Source organism: Ceratotherium simum, chromosome 19 (genome assembly GCF_057802395.1).
Source record: "Ceratotherium simum simum isolate JZ-2026a chromosome 19, ASM5780239v1, whole genome shotgun sequence".
Lineage (NCBI taxonomy): Eukaryota > Metazoa > Chordata > Mammalia > Perissodactyla > Rhinocerotidae > Ceratotherium > Ceratotherium simum.
Window position 1 is genome coordinate 12701121 of NC_141918.1, and position 18866 is coordinate 12719986.

Genomic DNA, 18866 nt, shown 5'->3' on the forward strand with positions numbered 1-18866 from the left:
GAGATCTTCTAAAATATAAGCATTAAAACCATGAGTGAGGCAAAATTTCCTTGTCTGGAAATCAATTATGCTGCAAGAGGAAAGAGTAGATGGCTTTTTCCTGCTACCTCCAAATCCAAGAGAATAGAGTCCAAACTCTCCATAGGAATGGGAATTCTATGCATGACTTGGAATTCTCAGCATGACTGAATTTCAGGGATTTGGTTTTATTTGTGTTCCAAAAGTCACTACCAAGATTTTGTCCTCAATATCCCTGAGTACAAGAATCAGCTGCAATAAGTTGTAGCTGGGTTGTCTGGTTGCTCGTGTTCCCAAGATGGTAAGCAAACTTACTTTCTTCTTTGCTATTATTTTACTTAAGACTAACCTTTAAAAATATATGTTAGTCTTACTTTAGCCATTGAAAAGGCAAGTACACAAACCAGAAACTAAACTTGCTACCAAAAGGCATACTTAAACCAGAAGAAATACGGAAACCACTGATTTAAATCTGATACTCTCTCACAACACACCAGATGTTTTATATACCAAATTATCCCTTGGTGCCAAAATCTAGATCTCCTGACATCCAAATATTGCTATTGCAAGTGTTGAAATACTCCCAAGTTTAACATGTGTAAGGAAACCAAACCTTTCTCCAGATAAAACTATGCACTCTCACACTATCCAAAGAGCTGTGATTTATTTCAGCAATTGCAAATGTGTGGTAAGGCATAAAATATGCCATATGACATAAGGTGTTTAGGTTATACTTAACATGTTTATTTTCAGAGGTTTAACACCATTAATCCATGACAGGTGGGGAGTCTATGATTTGAAACAATTATATTTCAAGCCATTCATATCACTGCTGAAGAGATGACTTAATTCTTCCCAGTGACCATATGTCCTAACCATGCAAATGAGAAGGAAAAGAACATCTGGTCGACCACTGTTGTCTTGCCTGTCGTGCAGGGCATGTGGTATTGCATGTGCCTCTCATACGATTCCTTTGGGATGTCAGCATGGCTGATGGTTTTATGTTTTACACAGCTGGCACATTTAGGACATACCATCAATTTTAGCTCTGTAGCAACCTTACATCTTTGGGTTTTTATTGGGCTTTGGTGATGAATTCCATTTTTGGATTATGCAAATCTCTCTCCTGAAGCTTCAAGTGAGAGTAGGATATTTGTGTAACAGCATCTCTATATAATTTGACAGTTTATGGGCAGAAATGTGGCCTAGGAAGAGACAGTTCTCTGGAAATCCTGAGTTAGAATTTCTATATCTTGGTGTTAATACTGGCTTTATTTTAGCAGCATTGAGAAAAATTCACTAAGCTCTGTATATCTTTATATAATGCTTTGTAAAAATGTAAAATAGCCACCAAATAATCATCTTGTCATTGTGTTAATCATTGGACAGAACCTACAATACCCATGCATGGATTATGTACAAAGCAAATCATCTTTTTTAGACTGCATGTTTGAATGATAATTTATTTTAAAAAGCATGACTTGAGAATTACAGCACAAGTTTGGTAGCATATTTATTCACTTTATTACCTCCCATTTGGCCAATTTGGTCATATTCTTACTTGCCCAGGGCTCTGACAGCAAATCTGGGCATCATGAGGTTATAGTTTCTTGGGATCAGCGACCTATTCTTTGCCACTGCTAAACCCATCCTGTGAGGGAGTGTTTATTCAGGTAAGGAAGACTTAGTCCTAATCTAAGAGAAGCACATGGGTCACCAGGACACAACCAACATCTCTGGACTTACATATTTTTTACTCTGCTGAACTGAGGACAATTATATTGTTCATTTTTTTCTGAGCCTTTGTGTTTCTTGAACAATATCCAAGTAAAATCGTTTTTAAAATGTGAGGAATAATTAAACTGGGAGCTTTAGTTTCAGATGCAGGTACAGAAACAAATATGGATACACACATATATATATGGAAATCAAAAAATGAAATTAAAAGTGAGCAACAATCCAGATCTTCAGAACACATTTAAATAATGGCCAGTATAAATATGGAATACATTTTCTTTGTTATCTTTTTCCCATTAGTATTCACATGATGGAACGAAAAAAGGAGTTTTCTTTTCTTTTCTTTTCTTTTTCTCCTGCATAATTAATTCTTTAAGAAGCTGTGAGAGATGAACTGTATTTTCTTTAGCCTCTGAATGCCAGCCAGGACACTGGGGGCAGTTAAATAATAAATAATAACAAATACTGACTCCTGAACCCTTGAAGCAATCAATTAATCATGATATTATGGCAAGATCAAAGGGATAAAATTCTAAAACTGACTGCAAGATGCAAATGGATAAATCTCCCAGCAGGAATAATTGCAAACCATTTTGATTAAATATAAAATGACAAGCAATTATGCTCTTTAGGGCCTGATAACTTAGGTTTATCTAAATGCTGTAAAGTACATCTTCCCAGGATCTAATGATCTCCTAAACATCACTCGTTAGAGTAAAGCATTGTAGTCTAATCACACTAAAGACTGAAGCCACAGATTCAGAGTGGTGAGTACCATCTACACTTTAAAGGGTAATTTCCCTGAAAAATGTCCCCTTGCAACATATGATTTAGATATTTCAATGAGTCTTACAACCAGGCCGGTTTCTCCTGTTTGCATTGAAATTAACTTTCCTTTTCCCAGTCCCCAACCATTGGTTAGGTACTAAAGTAAGAGACTTTATGTGACCATTTTGATCAATCTACAAGAAACACTGTAGATGGTACTAAGAAAAAGAGTGAGTCACCAGCCAGAGAAAGAAGCCCCGGGTCAGAACTTGCAATATACAGTAATAACACTCAGCCATAATAATGTGCACAAAGGTCTCCCCCATGGCTGCGGGACTCCAAAATAATAACTGCTAGAGGTTTATGCTGTCTGCTATGGATTTGTTTTCCGGATTCATTCTCTCACCCCTGGAGGAGTGTACCAGATGTGTAGTTGACACCCAGGGGAGATTTTCCTGAGTCCAGAGAACCCTTCTGAGTTCTGCCAGGGGATGTGGTCTTTCCCATTGACTGCTCAGAACACAGGCAGCAACCGCAACAAGAGAGTTTCTTTTGGATAATTGAGTTGCTGCCTTCAGGAAATCTATTGTCCCTGTGATTCTGGAGTTGTCTGAGTGTAAATAGGGACATCTGGGGAGACTCATTTCAAGGCCTCAGGAAGTTAGCATTCAGGGTTGAGATCTAGACATTGTGTTCTGGGATTTTTCCTTTTAAGGGCCAGACTGAATTCATTCATTCATTCAACAAACATCTGCTGAACATCTACTGTGTGCTAGATAGTAGAGATTTGTAGATTCAAAGAGGAATAGGATTTGATCACTGTGCTTAGGAATTCATTGAACCATCTCTTAGAGCTGAGTGGTACTTTCACATCTATTATCTCCTTTAACCAATTGAGCCATTCTCTGAAGGATGTATCTTAAGATAAAGACAGTGCAGCTCAGCGAGATGATGTAGTTTACCTAAGATTCCTTGGTTAGTGTCAAAACAGAGGACTCAACAGAGTTCTCCTCCTTGGCCTGGTGCTCTTTGCTCTACATTATAGCATATATTCCCCCTCTGAGTCTTGGTTTCTTCTTCCATAAATTAAGGCAGAGAGACTGTTTTGTCAAATTCTCTTCTTTCTCTCTCTAAACATTCTATGTTTTATACATAACCAGTATTTGGATATAAGGAATTAGACAGGACTTTAATTTCAGTGACTCATTAACCCCACTCAAACACCTTGGGACTTTGGTAAAGCAGTTGGCACAATGCCTTCCCAATTCTCGTGGTGATTTTATCCCTAAGAGCTTCTTGGTGTTAGTCTTCCACGAACCGCCAGAAGAGCTCTTAGAGGTGGGTCTGGTTCTGAAGACCCTTCTTCCTCTCCTTGTAGTCTGTCCCTTCCCCAGGCCACAACGATTGGGTGGTTAGTTGATAGTGTTTGCTAGGGATCTCCTAGTTCTTCTCTTCCTGAGCCATAAGTATCACAGCTCTCTTCCTTGTGGGTCCCTCATAAACCATCCCAAGATGCTGGGAGAGCAGTATCTCCTGGAATGAACACCATCTCACCTTTTGTTATAGGTTGCATTGTGTCCCTTCAAAACTTTATATGTTGAAGTCCTAATCCCCAGTACCTCAGAATGTGACCTTATTTGGAAATAGGGCCAGTGCAATTGTAATTAGTTAGGTTAGGACGAGGTCATACTGGAGTAGGGTGGGTCTCTAATCCAATATGATGGTATCCTCACAAAAGGGGGAAATTTGGAGACATATACACACCCAGGTAGAATGCCATATGAAGATGAAGGCAGAGATCAGGGTAAGGCAGCAGAAGCCAGTGAACAACGAAGATTGCCAGCAAACAGCAGAAGCTAGAAGAAAGGCATGGAACAGATTCTCCCTTACGGCCTCAGAATGAACTAATCCCACTCACACTTTGATTTCAGACTCCAGCCTTCAGAACTGTGAGACAATAAATTTCTGTTATTTAAGCCACCCAGTTTGTGGTTCTTTGTTATGGCACCCCTAGCAAACTAGTATACCACTTATATAACAGTACTGGCTTGGAGAGAAAGACTTTTCTCTTGACTCAGGATGATATCTCCCTTAATTCTCACTGTTAATAGAAGAATGCCCACTCATACTTGTCTACATGGGCCTATCAGTCTTCCTCAGGTGACCAAATAGTTCCACCAGATGCCCAAAACCTTATGCAAATGACCTAGAGCATTGGCCATCACTTCCTCTCATGTGTTTTCCTAAGGGCCTGCACATTGTGTTCACTAAGGCCTTTCTGTTGTACTCCTTGACCCCACAAGCCTTTGGCTAATTGAATTTCTAATGGTGCTTGTGTAATTCTCAGTGTGCTTCTCATTATAGGAGAAAAAAGAAGGCCATGCTTTGATCTGCAAAATCTGTTACTATTTGAGATGCTACTTTCCTCCCTACTAAAAAATACCGATGAGTGTCCTTCATCTCCCTCCCAGACTGAGCCCAGTGCTCCCTCGCTCCACGCCTGATTAAACTGTTCATTCATTCATCCTTTCATACATCAAACATTTATCAAAGACCAGCTACATGTTGTCAATATAAAGAAGTAAATTGTTGGCTTGTCCCCACAGAGCTTAAAGTCAAGTAGGAGAGACACTCGAAGTCTAGTGGGAGAGTCAGAATGGAAGGAATTGTTCTGTAACAAGCCCATGGTAGAGTATTTACCATATGAGGCCAGAGGCAAAGTGGCTAAATATACTTGGGAGAAAAGTTTTGGAAGTCTTCACAGAGGAAGTGACTTTTGAAGAATAAGAAAGAATTGATGGCAACTGGGGGAAAGGCAGGACAAGGACACAGGCTGGGGAAGGGATCCCAGGTAGAGGTGACAAGTAGAAGGCTCCATGGCTTGAGAACGCCTGGTTCTACTTGGCTAGAGTGTGTATAGCACGCATATGTATAGGTTTGGCAGGAGATGGGGCTCAAACGTCAAGCTGGGGATCAGCAGTGGATGGTTTTCTACACTTTGTGTGGAGCTTGTAGTAATAGGAAGCCACTGAAGATATTTACGTTTTGGAACAATATGGTCAGATTTGTTTTTTAAAACAATCGCTCTGGTGGCAGAGTGACACATGATTTAGAGAGGGCAGAGACTGGAGGCTGGACACCAGTAGGGAGGCTGATTTCTTGAATAAAAAATTAGGACATAGTTCAACAAATACTAATATGGTTGTGGACACAACAGGACAGCGTATTTAAAATCAGGGTTATTTAGAAACATTGACAGAAGCTGCACCCGCGGGCTCTGCAGGAAAGAGAGAAAGACAGTGTAAAGCAGGGCAGTGCAAGTTGACTGGAGAGGAAGGGAGGCATTTATGAGTTAAAAAGGACAGAATAGATGACATATTTAACATGAGAGTGAAGAAGGAACAGGAATCAAAGGTGGCTTCCAGATATCTTATTTGTCCATAAAGATAATGGCAGATGAAGATACTAAGATAAGAAAAAAAAGTACTGAATTTCCTGAGAACGCTAATGGGTTCAGTTTTGGAAAAACTGAGTTTGATGTGCTCAGAGAGGATATCTAGGGAGAGAGAACTAGAGGCAGTTGAAACGTCGGACAGGATTTCAGAAGGAATATTTAGAAATAATTATAACAATAACAACAAAATAGTATCAACAATTTATTGAACTCTTATGATATGCCAGACACTGTTGCTCAGTTGTTTGTGTGCATTATTTCATTTAGTTCCTTCAACAATCCTGTGAAGTATTATCTTCTTTTTATAGATACAAAAACTCGTGGTCACACAGTTTGTAGGTAACAGAATTGGGATTCCAACCAGAGTCTGCCTGACCTCAAAGCCTGTGTTCTCAACCCCTTTCTTCTATTGCCACCACTGCATGCATCTGGGAAGCTGTCAGCTAGATGAGGTCATGCAGCGCCTGTCCATGGAAGGGAATCCATAAATGTCTGCTGAATAACTGGACAAGGTTCTGGATGCCACCTCAGTCAGCTAGCAGGAAGAAAAGGCTTGCACAGTTGATTGAAAGACACCAACAAACAATAGGCACAGCTAGTAGGAACACAGAGTCAGCTGTTACTACATGGAGTAGGAGACACAACAGCCTCTCCCTGTTGGAGGGACAAGTTTCCCTGGCCCTTACATCTCACAGAGGCTCCCACTCAAGATGGTCCCACCTAACTGAGGTGAGAATCCCTTTGGGCATCGAGTCCTCCAAGACTCCCTTTGCAATTCTCATGACGTGGTGTGTACTGTTGTGTCCTCTCCATTCCCCAGCTGTCCAGGAGATCCGCGGCAGGTCCCAAGGAAACCAACAGGTAACACCCCTGCTACTTTTCTGGAGAATGGAAACTGAAAGTAGATTTTCCAGATTAATTTTCCTGATGGGTAATTCCCTAGAAAGCCCAGGCTTTAGGCCTGCCTAATATCTATTCCTACATTCCCTAATCCACCTACTTGGGTCAACAGAGTTAAACACACAACAGTATGTTCCATTAAAAGGCACTATGTATTTATTAGGGATGCAGTGGACAAAAAAAGTAGTGGCACTAATTTTTGCCCCTCCTCCAATCTCCTGCCTTTGATATACAATATAAAGGAGGCAGCAGAGCGAATGCTGCTGGATGCAAACCTCAACTATTGAGTGAATTGACAGGAAAAGTGGGTTCCATGTGGATGTCACTGGAAAAAAACAAAGGCTGAGATTCTGCTGTGATATTTCTGCATAGAAGACAAAGAATCAAGGCCACTAAAACTCAAAGGAAACTGGAAGCAGGAATTAAAATGTTAAAGTAGCACTTTTCATGACATTAATCAAGATTTACATACCAAGAAGAGGAAGAATTTGAAGTTTTGATCTGACCCTGAGACTTGCGGGTGTCCCCAGTCTTCTCAACAAGTTGCTGTAGTTCCACCAGGACAAAACCGTCACTTTTTAAAGTCATTTGTCTCATACAGAATAATGTCAAGCCTAAGGACATTCACATAAATGTCAACGTTGTCAAGAAAATATCCAAGATGGGAATACCTTTCTGATTTTTGCATTTTGATGAATCTGTTGTTAAGAATGTGCCTTGAGGGGCCTGCCCCGTGGCGTAGCGGTTAAGTGCTCGCACTCCGCTGCTGGCGGCCCGGGGTTCGGATCCTGGGCGCGCACGCCGACACACTGCTTGTTCAGGCCATGCTGTGGTGGTGTCCCATATAAAGTGGAGAAAGATAGGCACAGATGTTAGCCCAGGGCCAGTCTTCCTCAGCAAAAAGAGGAGGATTGGCATGGATGTTAGCTCAGGGCTGATCTTCCTCACCAAAAAAAAAAAACAAAGAATGTGTCTTGAAGAATATCAAATCTTTAAAGGTTCCGGATCAAGAATGATTTTTACAATTAGCTCACTTTTGGGGAAGGAGGACTGATAAAAGTCCTTGTGAAAATCTAGATTGGTATAATTAAAGTTAGCTTGGAAATAAAAGCTGAAGTTCTGAAACTTTGTGACCTCTAGCTTTGATGTGCAATTATCACTTTCTTTTCTGGACCTTCCATTTTAACAGCCTAATTTTTTATAAGAAATGTACTCACTGAAGCGGTAGAAACTGCAGCACTGACAGGTCACTCTGATCGAATGGGTGTTTTTACTTTAATTCAATAAGTAAATTAAGGTCAGCTTTCTTGCTGTGAGCAATGTTTATCTCACTACAATAATAGGTGCAATATGTTATGTGTGTGTTCTGGTGCTTCTTTTAAAGAACAAGATATTCCTTTTGTCAAGCTCCATTAAAAATATTTTTTCTTTTCCTGGCTTTTGTACTCATTTCATGACTAAAATAGAATTCTATAAGTGAATAATTATAACATATTTCAAACAACTTTGAACTATAATTATGAATATTATCTTCTAGTTCCACAGATAATTAATCTTGCCTTGAATCACAGTGACTTGGGCTTTTAAAAAATTAAAATAGTGTTTTATAGGCTTTATGATCAGAAAATCATCAGCATGCATGTTCAGATTACATATACAGCCATAAAAGTACGTAATGTGTGACTGTATATCAGGATTTCCCTGAATAAATAGTGATTTGAGCCTGTAAATTTGTGGCGTTTACGACCCCCAATCTTTACGAACAGGTATTTATACAGTCATTGGGATCATTCACTTACTTTTGGTGAAAATAACTGGACACTCTGGGATAATTTTGTGATCTAGGGTATTAGTTCTCAGATTTCAGGATCCAGTCACAATAATTCAAACAAAGCTTACTATAAAGAATTAATTAACTAGTAATGGGCATAACTACTAAGGGGTAAAAGAACTCGAAAGACAAGAATGGCAAATATAGAAGCAGCCACTGGGCTGTAGGGTGGAGGTAGGCTACACAGGAGCACCTTTGGAAGAGGGTTCTCCCTTCCCCCATCACTAAGGCTGAGTGTCAGACCTCGTTGGAGAGGGTGTAACTGAGGTCCATTGGATTGTGGAAGAGGTCACTGAGGTGCCACAGGCCGAGTGAGTGGAGCGAATGTTCCCTGCAAGAGTATCTGCAAAGAACTTGAAGTGGCTTAAGACCTTACAGCCATATAAATATTAGAACATGTACTACTTCACTAACTGCTAGGGTTTTTTTTAAAGCTTTCATAGATATTGCAATAATAGGAAAAATGTCTTACATCTGTGTAAACTTTATGCAGATTGTTTCATATATGTTTTCTCATTCAAAACTCACAGATCTACATACTTTGATATGCTGTCCCCCACCATTTCCTAAGGATTAAGGCCAAATTTCTCAGAATGACTCATATGCTTTCAGAACACGAATCTAACATATTTCTCTAGATTCGTTTCTCATCAGTTATAACGGGTGCTTTCTTAATCCCCATTTAACCCCCTTATTGAATTTACAATATTCCCTATTCTTTCTGTAAAACACACTAACTGATGTTTATAGCCTGCAAAACATACCTGGCTAGCAGGACACTCTCTAGTACGCCCTAAACTTCTGCTTCTACCAGTTGGAGTTGTATACTCACGAAGAGTCAGATGAGTGTGTATGTGTGCTCCCAAATCTGTTTATTTCAGTTAAATTTATTATTCTAGTTATATAATTTAATTAAAGTGAATGTAAAGCATTGTACTACTAGTGCAAAAAGAGAGTTGCATGTAAGAAATAAAATTGAGAATTTCTGGTTCCAGCAAGCTGGGAGACAAAACAATCTGGAAATTCTCCTTCTAATAGCTTCTATGTAAGCTGGAAAAAAATGTGATAAAAATTCTTAGAAATTTATAACTGCATTTATGAAAAAATGGAAACCTCCAGGTCCCAGGGGTAAGTAAAGAACTGTAAATCAAAGAAGTATGTGTCTGAGGTGATGCTAAGTCTTCCTTGGAGGTTGGGGCAGGAGGGCTTTAATGCTTGTAAGGAGGAGAAAATGAGGCTGGTCCTGTATAGGCAGAGAGTCTGAAATAAAACCCTTGTATAGAGCCTGGATTTTGAAAGTCTGCACCTTCTGTGTAAACGTGGACTAAAAAACAATCCACACACCAACACGGGGAGATGATGAGACAGCTTATCTGTCTGGTGGTGGAGAAAAAAAAGGAAAATCTCCTCTGAGAACCTGAAATCTGGGATTTGAAATTACAATATCCACATGTTCTGGGTGCCCTCAAACCAAGAAATTCAATAAAAATTACTGTGAGCTGATGATGTCCCTGGGATACTTTACAGAAGCAAATGCAAAACCACTTTGGAGGAACATATCTTCATCCCCATGACAGGGGATTTCAGCAGAACTTGCTGAAGATAAGGTCACAATCCAAGATTACAAAACAAATGAGAAAACAACATACTATGAATAAGAGCCACCTGGCACAATAAATAGGAAAATGAATCCCCCAAATCTTCAGATAATAGAAAACTGCAGTGGAAATGATAAAATAAGTATATTTAAAATAATTGAAAATGTAAAAGAAAGTATTAAAGTCACAAAAAGTAAGATTCAATGAAAACATCAGACACATTTGCAAATAAATCAGACTCCTAGTAATGACTACTATAGTCCTTAAAATAAAAAACCTGATGGATGAGCTGTGAAGGGAATGCTTAGCATAGATGGATGAGCTGTGAAGGGAATGCTTAGTATACGTGAATTGTGTGCCCGTACAGGTGTGTTGGCTAGCGAACCCCTAAGTGGCAATTTCTGCCTTCTTCTGCCCTTTTCATGTTCTTCATATGGTCTGAGTACAACAGGGGTGTAGATATTATTTCAAATAGAATATGTTGTTGAGATTTTTAAACTTGCTTCCATAGCCCTTGGGATCCAGACATCAGAAGTTGCTGAGAAGCGGAGAGTTACCTTCCCACTCACGGAGTCCAGCAGCATTGAAAAACCTCATATAGGTTGTGCCATGACTGGATTCACGGTGATGCTAAGACTTTAATTGATAAAGACATAGTGAGATTCAAGACTATGGTTTTGCCTACAATGAGACAAAGATAGTGGAGAGTTTGACCTGTGCTGTGTCCGATGTAGCTCTGCAATTTAGAGATGAGATTGAGGCTCCAGGTGCTACATCTTATCCCATGGGTGTACTGTTGTTTGGAGAAGTTTTAAAGAAACGACCCCAGCTGTTTCATATGGGATTTTTGTGCAATGTAATGTTTAAGCAATTGGTTTTACCTCAGAGTGTGCACAGAATTCCTTTCAAAAAGTTTACCATAAGTCTATAGCACTGAATAAAGCATCAAGTCTTTACTTGCCATTCACAAATGACAGTGGCTGAGAAGTTGAATGTAAATAACAGAGTTAGGTACAGTAGCTAGGTGATGAATTTCAAATGGAAAATATAAAAGAGGAATTTTGAAATACTGAGGATGAAATGAGAAGGTCTAACATAGGTCTAGTAAGGATTCCAAAAAGAGAAAAGAGGGAGAATAGTGAAGAGGTGATATATAAAGATATAATGGCTTATAAGCACCCAGAGAGAAAAGTCAGCTTACAAAAGGAAAGACCAGTAAACAGATAGCTGAATTTTTAATATCGACAACTGAAGTCTGAAGCCAGTAGGATGATATATTCAAAATGCTGAAAGAAAATAATTGTTATCTAGAATTACCAGGCTAAACTATCATTCAAGAGTGAGGACATGATCAAGATATTTTCAGAAAAACAAGATGAAGTGAATCTAGTACTCACAGAGCCTCACTACAAGAACTTATAAAGGGTATAGTGTAGTAAGAAGGAAATTTAAACCAAAGGAAGGAGTGGAAGACTGAAAGCCATGGTGACCTAAGAAATTTGTAAAATATGAGTAAATCTAAACAAGTATAGGCTATATAAGACTATAATAATAATGTTGAAGTCAAATGGGGGGAGAGTGTAAAAGCAAGGTGGAATTTAAATACCTGGCAAGAATAACCTGTAAGATTGAAGGAGATATCAGAGTTAAAATATTCTGTTTCTTGCTTTGTTTGGGAGGAGTGAAGATAAACTGGTTAATTTTATAACTTGGTAAATCAAATATATATAATCCTTAATCAAGAGTAATCATTAAAAATAGCATTAATGGTATAGCTTCCAAACCAATATAAAGAATAAAACAAATAATTCAACAGAAGTTAAGAAAGGAAAAAAAAAAAAAAAAGGGAAATACATCAAAAGCTTGTTTAATAAAAATTTCAAAGTAATAGAGTAGAAATAAATGGAAATATTTCAATATTACAACAAATGTATATGAACTAATTTAGTACCTAAAAGCAGAGAATCTTGGATTAGACTTTTTTTAAATCTGTAATATCTAAAAGAGACTCAACTAAAACTTAACACAGAAGGGCTACAATTAAAGGACAGAAAATGTATTCTAGGCCATACTAAATAAAATAAAGGTAATATAAATATGTTAATAACAAATACTCTTTAAAAATTAAGAGCATTATTCTTTAGTTATTAAGAATTAAGAGCATTGTTACACGATGATAAGAAAGTACATTTTACTAGGAAAATATGTCAACCCAAGACTTGTATGTATCCAACATCATAGGAAGGGGGGAAAGATCCCCAACTTGTTTTTTGAGGCTGGTGTAATTTTGATAGCAAAATTGGGAAAGGACAGTGTGTGAATAGGAAATTATAGGTTATGCTTGCTATGAACAGAGATGAATATAAAATTATAACAAATAACAATCAAATACGGTTCAGGAATAAAGGAATATTTAATATATAAAAATTTTACTACAATGTTAAGGGAGAACAACCATTTAATACCTCAATATTTTCAAAAAATTTCAGAAAAAATATCAACATTCATTTATGGTAAAATTTCTTAGCAAACTAGAATAGAATAAAACTTCTTTAATTGGATAAAGATATCTAACAAAAGTATATAGTGAATATCACACTTAGAAGTATTCTAGGTAAGAACAAGACAAAGATATCTTCTATTCTTGCTCATATTCAGCTTTATATTAGAAATCCTAGTCAGCACAATAAGGGAAGAAAAAGACCAACTGGCATTTGTCGTTGTTTGCAGTGTCTATACAGAAAATATAAGATGACAAATCATTAGAGTTAATCAGTAAGGCAAACAATACAGTTTGATTTATCAAAAATATCAAAACATCAGAAGTGATCTCCTTACCCCAGCAAGAAATAATTAGAAAATATAATTTTAAAATATGTTATTTGTAGTTGCAAGAAACAATCTAAGGTATCTAAGAATAAATCCAACAAAAGTTGTTTGAGACTTCTATAAAGAAAATAATAAATTTTATTAAAAGACAAAAAGGAGACCTAGGTGAATGAAGAACCATATCATGTTTCCAGATGAATAGACTTGGTTTGATAAATTCTCTTCCAATTAAAACTTATATTCAACATGATTATAATAAAAATATGAACAGGATTTTTCAGGGAACTTGATGATCTGATTCAGAAACTCACATAGAAGAGCAAATGGACAAGGACTGTTGAGACAATTTTGAGGAAGAAAAATAACTAGGAGTAGTGATCTTATCTGTCATCAAGATTTATCATAAAGCTCTAGTAATGAAAAGAGTGGTGCTGATATATGGATAGACAAATTAGACCATTAGACCTAGAAATAGACTCAAGTATTCATGGGAGTTTGGTCATTGACACTTGCAGCATTACAAATAACTGAGAAAATGTTAATTCTTTAAAAAAGTGATGCTAGGGGCCGGCCCTGTGGCTTGGTGGTTAAGTGCACGCTCTGCGATGCTGGTGGCCCGGGTTCGGATCCCGGGTGCGCATCGAGGCACCACTTCTCCGTTCATCCTGAGGCCGAGTCCCACATACAGCAACTGGAAGGATGCGCAGCTACGACATACAACTACCCACTGGGGCTTTGGGGGGAAAAAATAAAATAAATAAAATCTTTAAAAAAAAAAAAAAAAAAAGTGATGCTAGGACAATCGGATATCTACATGAAAAAAGTTACATCTCTATCTCAAGACATACACACACACAGATGGATTAAGGACCAAAATGAGAAAAGCAAATATTAAACACTTTAAGAAAAACATGTAGAAGAAAAGCTTTATAACTTTGATATAGGAAAGATGTGTTGAATAAGATACGAAAAATACAAGCCAAAAAAGAAAAGATGGTTAAAATTGACTACATTAAAACCTAAAACAAAATTGCAAAGACAACCCACCGTCTAGGAGAAGATATTTGCAATGCACATAAAGATTAGGATCCAAAGTATATTAAGAACTCTCATAACTCAATAAGAAAAAGACAGAAAAAAGAAACTATGAGAAACATGGAGAAAAAATGTAATATGTAATTCACAGAGGGTGGAACCTGACTGGTCAATAAACATATAAGAAATGTCCAACTTCTCTAGTTATCTGAGAAATTTAAATTAAAACAACAGTGATATACAGTGATATAAAAAGTGATATTTTGTTGTTAGTGAGATTTGCAAAAATTAAACAGCCTGATAACTCCAAGTGTAGTGAGATTGTGGGAACATTGCTGGTGGGACCATAAATAGGATGTCTACTTTGAAGAACTGTTTGGTAATATCAAGCAAAATTGGAAATGCACAAACCCTATGACCCAGCAATTCCACTTCTCGGTGAGCACTAGGGCTGCTGCATGGCGGAACTCCTGCAGCTGTGCAACGCACAGCCTCTCATATCCTAGAGCAATTCTCGCAAATGTGCACTAAGAGACCATTCTAAAAAACTGGAGGAAAAACTAGGGATTTGGGGCTCGTACTCATTAGAAATTGTCCTTCTGGTCTCGCTCCAGTTCCAAGAAGTCAAAACTGGAAATTGTAGACATACTTTGACATTTATGTAAGAAATACGATACGACTCCTATCAAAAGACATACACTGAAGAAAAAAGTTTTGTGCTCTGTATCAAAAGATTGAGGAATAAATATACCTTGATATGTTTATATAAGAATATAAAGTTCTGAACAAAACAAAATGCAATTTTCCTTGGTTTTACAAGGCAGTTTCATTTCTGGAAAATTAAAAAATATTCCTGGATATTTCAAGGGTGCCAAAACCAAAAGAAAACAAAACATATCCTTTGTGGTTTATATGTAAAATTGAGGTAGCATCAAGGCTCAGATAATTATAAACAGGTTTTTTAGCTCCTAAATGCCTGGCACGACATTCGACATTTGAATGTCATGTGGGAAGCAGGACGATTCTTTGTGTGGGGAACTGACGCCGGGTGAGGACGGTAGCTTCCCTGACCTCTACCCACTAAATGCCAGTTGTGTCCCAGTCACTGAGACAATGAACCCCGTAGGGGATGAGAACGACTGTTTAATCCAGACCTGGCTCAAACATTTTCTCCTTCCTGGAGAGCTCTTTATTACAAATTTCTCTGCGCCCCCACAGTGCATGTGACCACTATAACGTTTATCCCATTGCATAGCAATGAGCTTTTTACATATTTGTTCTCTCCTCCAAACCACGGCTTCCCAGAGCACTGGGGCACGTGTTATTTTATATACCCAGAGCCTAGAAGTGCCTAATAAACGCTTGCTGTATGAAAAATAATGTAATCAAATCTAGCCTTTTAGGTTTGAGTTTCTAGCATGTCACTGGACTGCTTGCTGCTTGTCGTTTTATTTTATTTTTTATTCTCAATGAAAGCTTCTATCTATAAAAGGCTAAAAAAAAAGAGAGTCCTTTAGCAGAAGTCATCTTCAGTTTTTTTACAACGTCTATTGTGTACTGCTGGCACCTCAGCAGTACACAATAAGAGAATGTCTTCATCTACAGAGAAATTAGTATACAGAGGGTCACAGCTCTTGTTAGGGAAATATGTAAATATATCCGGCCAACATTTAAGGAATACGGGAAGACCTGGATTTTGCATTCATTCTTCACTCCTCTCTACAACAGGCACCCTTAATCTTTTCCCCCTTCTTTTGGCTATATCTTTGTCAAGCAACTCTTGTTTGGCCAGTTCTAGTCCAACATTCATCGTAAAGATACACCCTGTGGATCTAGAGGAGACTTCCCATTCTAAGGCACACGAATTGATGGGATGGTCTTACTAACCTAAATAAGATTTTCCACGATTTTTAAATCATAAGTGGCGTTAATTGAACCCAAGAGGAAATCAAGGGGATTCATGAACAGATTTATAAATTTTCTTCTTTCTGCATTTTAATTATACTGGCATTTTAATTGCATTGTAATTGCACTTTAATTGCATGTATTTGTATAAATTAAAAAATAATTAGAGCTCTGCTGCACTATGGGAAACTAATTTATGCATATAGACCTTTAAAGATGTACATGTGGAGAATGACTGCATAGTTGTCACCATGTTAGACACTTTGAAATTGTCCTTGCTGAAAAGGTCTATAGCTATCTGCACTGATGTGCTTTCCCTGTTCTCTCTGTGATTGAGAAAGCAAGACAGAGCTGAAGCTTGAATGGAGGGCAGTGTTTAGTATTCATGGGACTCCCAGTTTGGAAAGTCCTTTAAATATTAAATATATATACACGTATATATATGATTTATGCAAGAAATATGACATATGACTCCTATCAGAAAACAGAAAATATACTCATATATATATATGAATTGAGTATATATATATATAGGAATATAGGAGTAAATATATATGAGTATATATATATTTTTTTCCTGTTTTCTGATAGGAGACATACATTTTATTTCTTGGATAAATCACGTATATATTTAAAATACATGTGTATATATGTGTATATATATATATGTATATATATATAATTTTTTTTTTTCTGGCTTAGCCCTGAGAAGTTTCTGTGCTCTGATTGCAAGTGGGTGGTAAGGACAAAGGATGAGTCACCGATTTAGGGCAACAGAACCAATGAATTTTTAACAATATTCCCGGCACAGGTTATCATGGCAAAGCGTATGTGTGAGCCAGGGGCCATTCATTCAACAAGCATTTATTGAACGCCTACTGGGTATCTGGCATTACTGAGGTATGGCCCCACCCTGTTTCATAGGTCATTTACTCAAATGCAATTTGAATTTTCCGGCCTGCACTTCTGTCTCCTTCCTCAATGTCTTAGCTTTCACTGGAAACCCGAGCATTACACAATGTTGGCAAATTGTGGATTGGGCTCCCCTATGTCCTGATTCTCTTCAGAATATGCCCCTCCCTTCAACTACCCAATATCCTAGAGATTTCTTAGTAGCAGGTTTACTGCTTAAAAATTACATTTTTATCTTTTTGGAAAGGAAAAAGCTAAGAAGCTTAGTAACTAAGATTGTATTACTCCCTTGCCTTGAGATTATGGCACCAAATGCTTTTGTAAGCAAGAGGATCCAGTATAAGCAAACTTCCTGTCCTCTCCTATCTCAGGGCCTGTACTTGAGCTATTCTCTCTGCCTGCTCTTCTGGGTGATCCTCCTTGTACACACACAGCATTCATTCTATCCCCCCCAAGAAAACTTCTTGGGTGCTCCGTGTGGAATTATTCCCTCCCTGTCTTTTGTTCTTATAGCACATTCTGCATCCATCTCTTTTGTAACACTTAGGTTAGAATTATATTCTAACTGTCAGTTTCTGGAGGTCAGGGATGGTGTCTTGTTTATTTTTTAGGCACTTGAAAGACCTAATGTGGGCTTTGTCTCTGATGGATATAACCTGAGCCTGGAATTCAAAGGGCAAATATCTTTGTGTGTGTGTGTGTGCGTGTGTTAATGAACTACTAGCTCCTGTTAGAATCTTCTGGAGTCTTTTACTGCATGAAAACACAAGTCAGTCAACATTCTCAGGAGAATTTGTAAGCTATACTCTGGGCTACGGCTGGGTTCCCTGGTCTTGTTCTTTTATGGGGCTGCTCTTTACAAAAGGAAACTCATCAACTCTTAAAATGTTTTGCAGCCAGATGGTGTTCCAGGCCTTAGAAGCACACCCCTCTCTAAAGGGCATATGATGGGGAAAGAAGTGGAGGGGAGTTGGATCTCCTTTGGACACTATCCTTGGGTGTATCCTGAAGAGAAGAAAATCCAAAAAGGAATACTTCCCTTTCAAGCCAGGTGAAGCTTATCACACGAGTCTTCCGTCCCTTGCAAATGCCTAGTCAGAGTAGGGCAACTCCAGGCTCCTGCCCCCTTGAACTGAACCTTATTCGGGTCTAGACGCTGTCCCTGAGCTTCAGGAACGACGGTGTGTACCTTCGGCTTAGCCAAATACACGAGTTAGGGTAATGCTAGCTGCTATTACAAATAGACCCCACAGTGTATAATATCTCAAACACAATAGAAGTCTATTTCTTGCTAAGGTAGTAGCCCAAAGAAGTGGTTCCCTGTTGGTGGATGTTTCTTTTATGAAATGATTCTGGCCCAGGCTTCTTCCATCCTGCGGCTCTGTCAGCCCAGAGGGGTTGACATTCTCTGCACCCAGCCAGTGGAATGGGAAAGAGAGCAGGTACAATAACTGCTTAAAAGCCTTGGTCTGGAAGTGATGCACATCATTTCTGTTCACATTACATTGTCTCTAGTTGCAAGAGGACTGGGATAGTAGTCCTTGATTGGGCAGCTGCTCTCCAGAGACAGCTCACAACTCCGTACCATAGAAGGGAGACTCTGAATATGGGGTACACTTAGCTGCTGGGGTTGCTCTGCTGCTTTTCTAGGGCAACACCAGTTGTTGTCCAATGGCCCAAATGTCCATCTTCCGTCAAATCGTTGTCTGCTGCTCACTGCCAAGCAGTCATCTCATTACTGTTGAGCCACTGAAGCAACTCCTGCTTCCCATCAGATAATTGGTAAGCGTCCCAAATGTGCTCCCAGCTCTGTCTCCACCTATCTTGAGCAGAGGGGGGAGAAAGCTGACCTCTCTAATAAGTACTTAACCGCGGAACC

General features: G+C 38.4%; 1 pseudogene; it reads left to right on the plus strand.

Moving 5' to 3' along the window:
- Positions 1 to 10728: 10728 nt before the first annotated feature.
- LOC147914502 (proteasome subunit alpha type-5 pseudogene) lies at positions 10729 to 11290 on the plus strand (annotated as a pseudogene).
- Positions 11291 to 18866: the final 7576 nt, after the last annotated feature.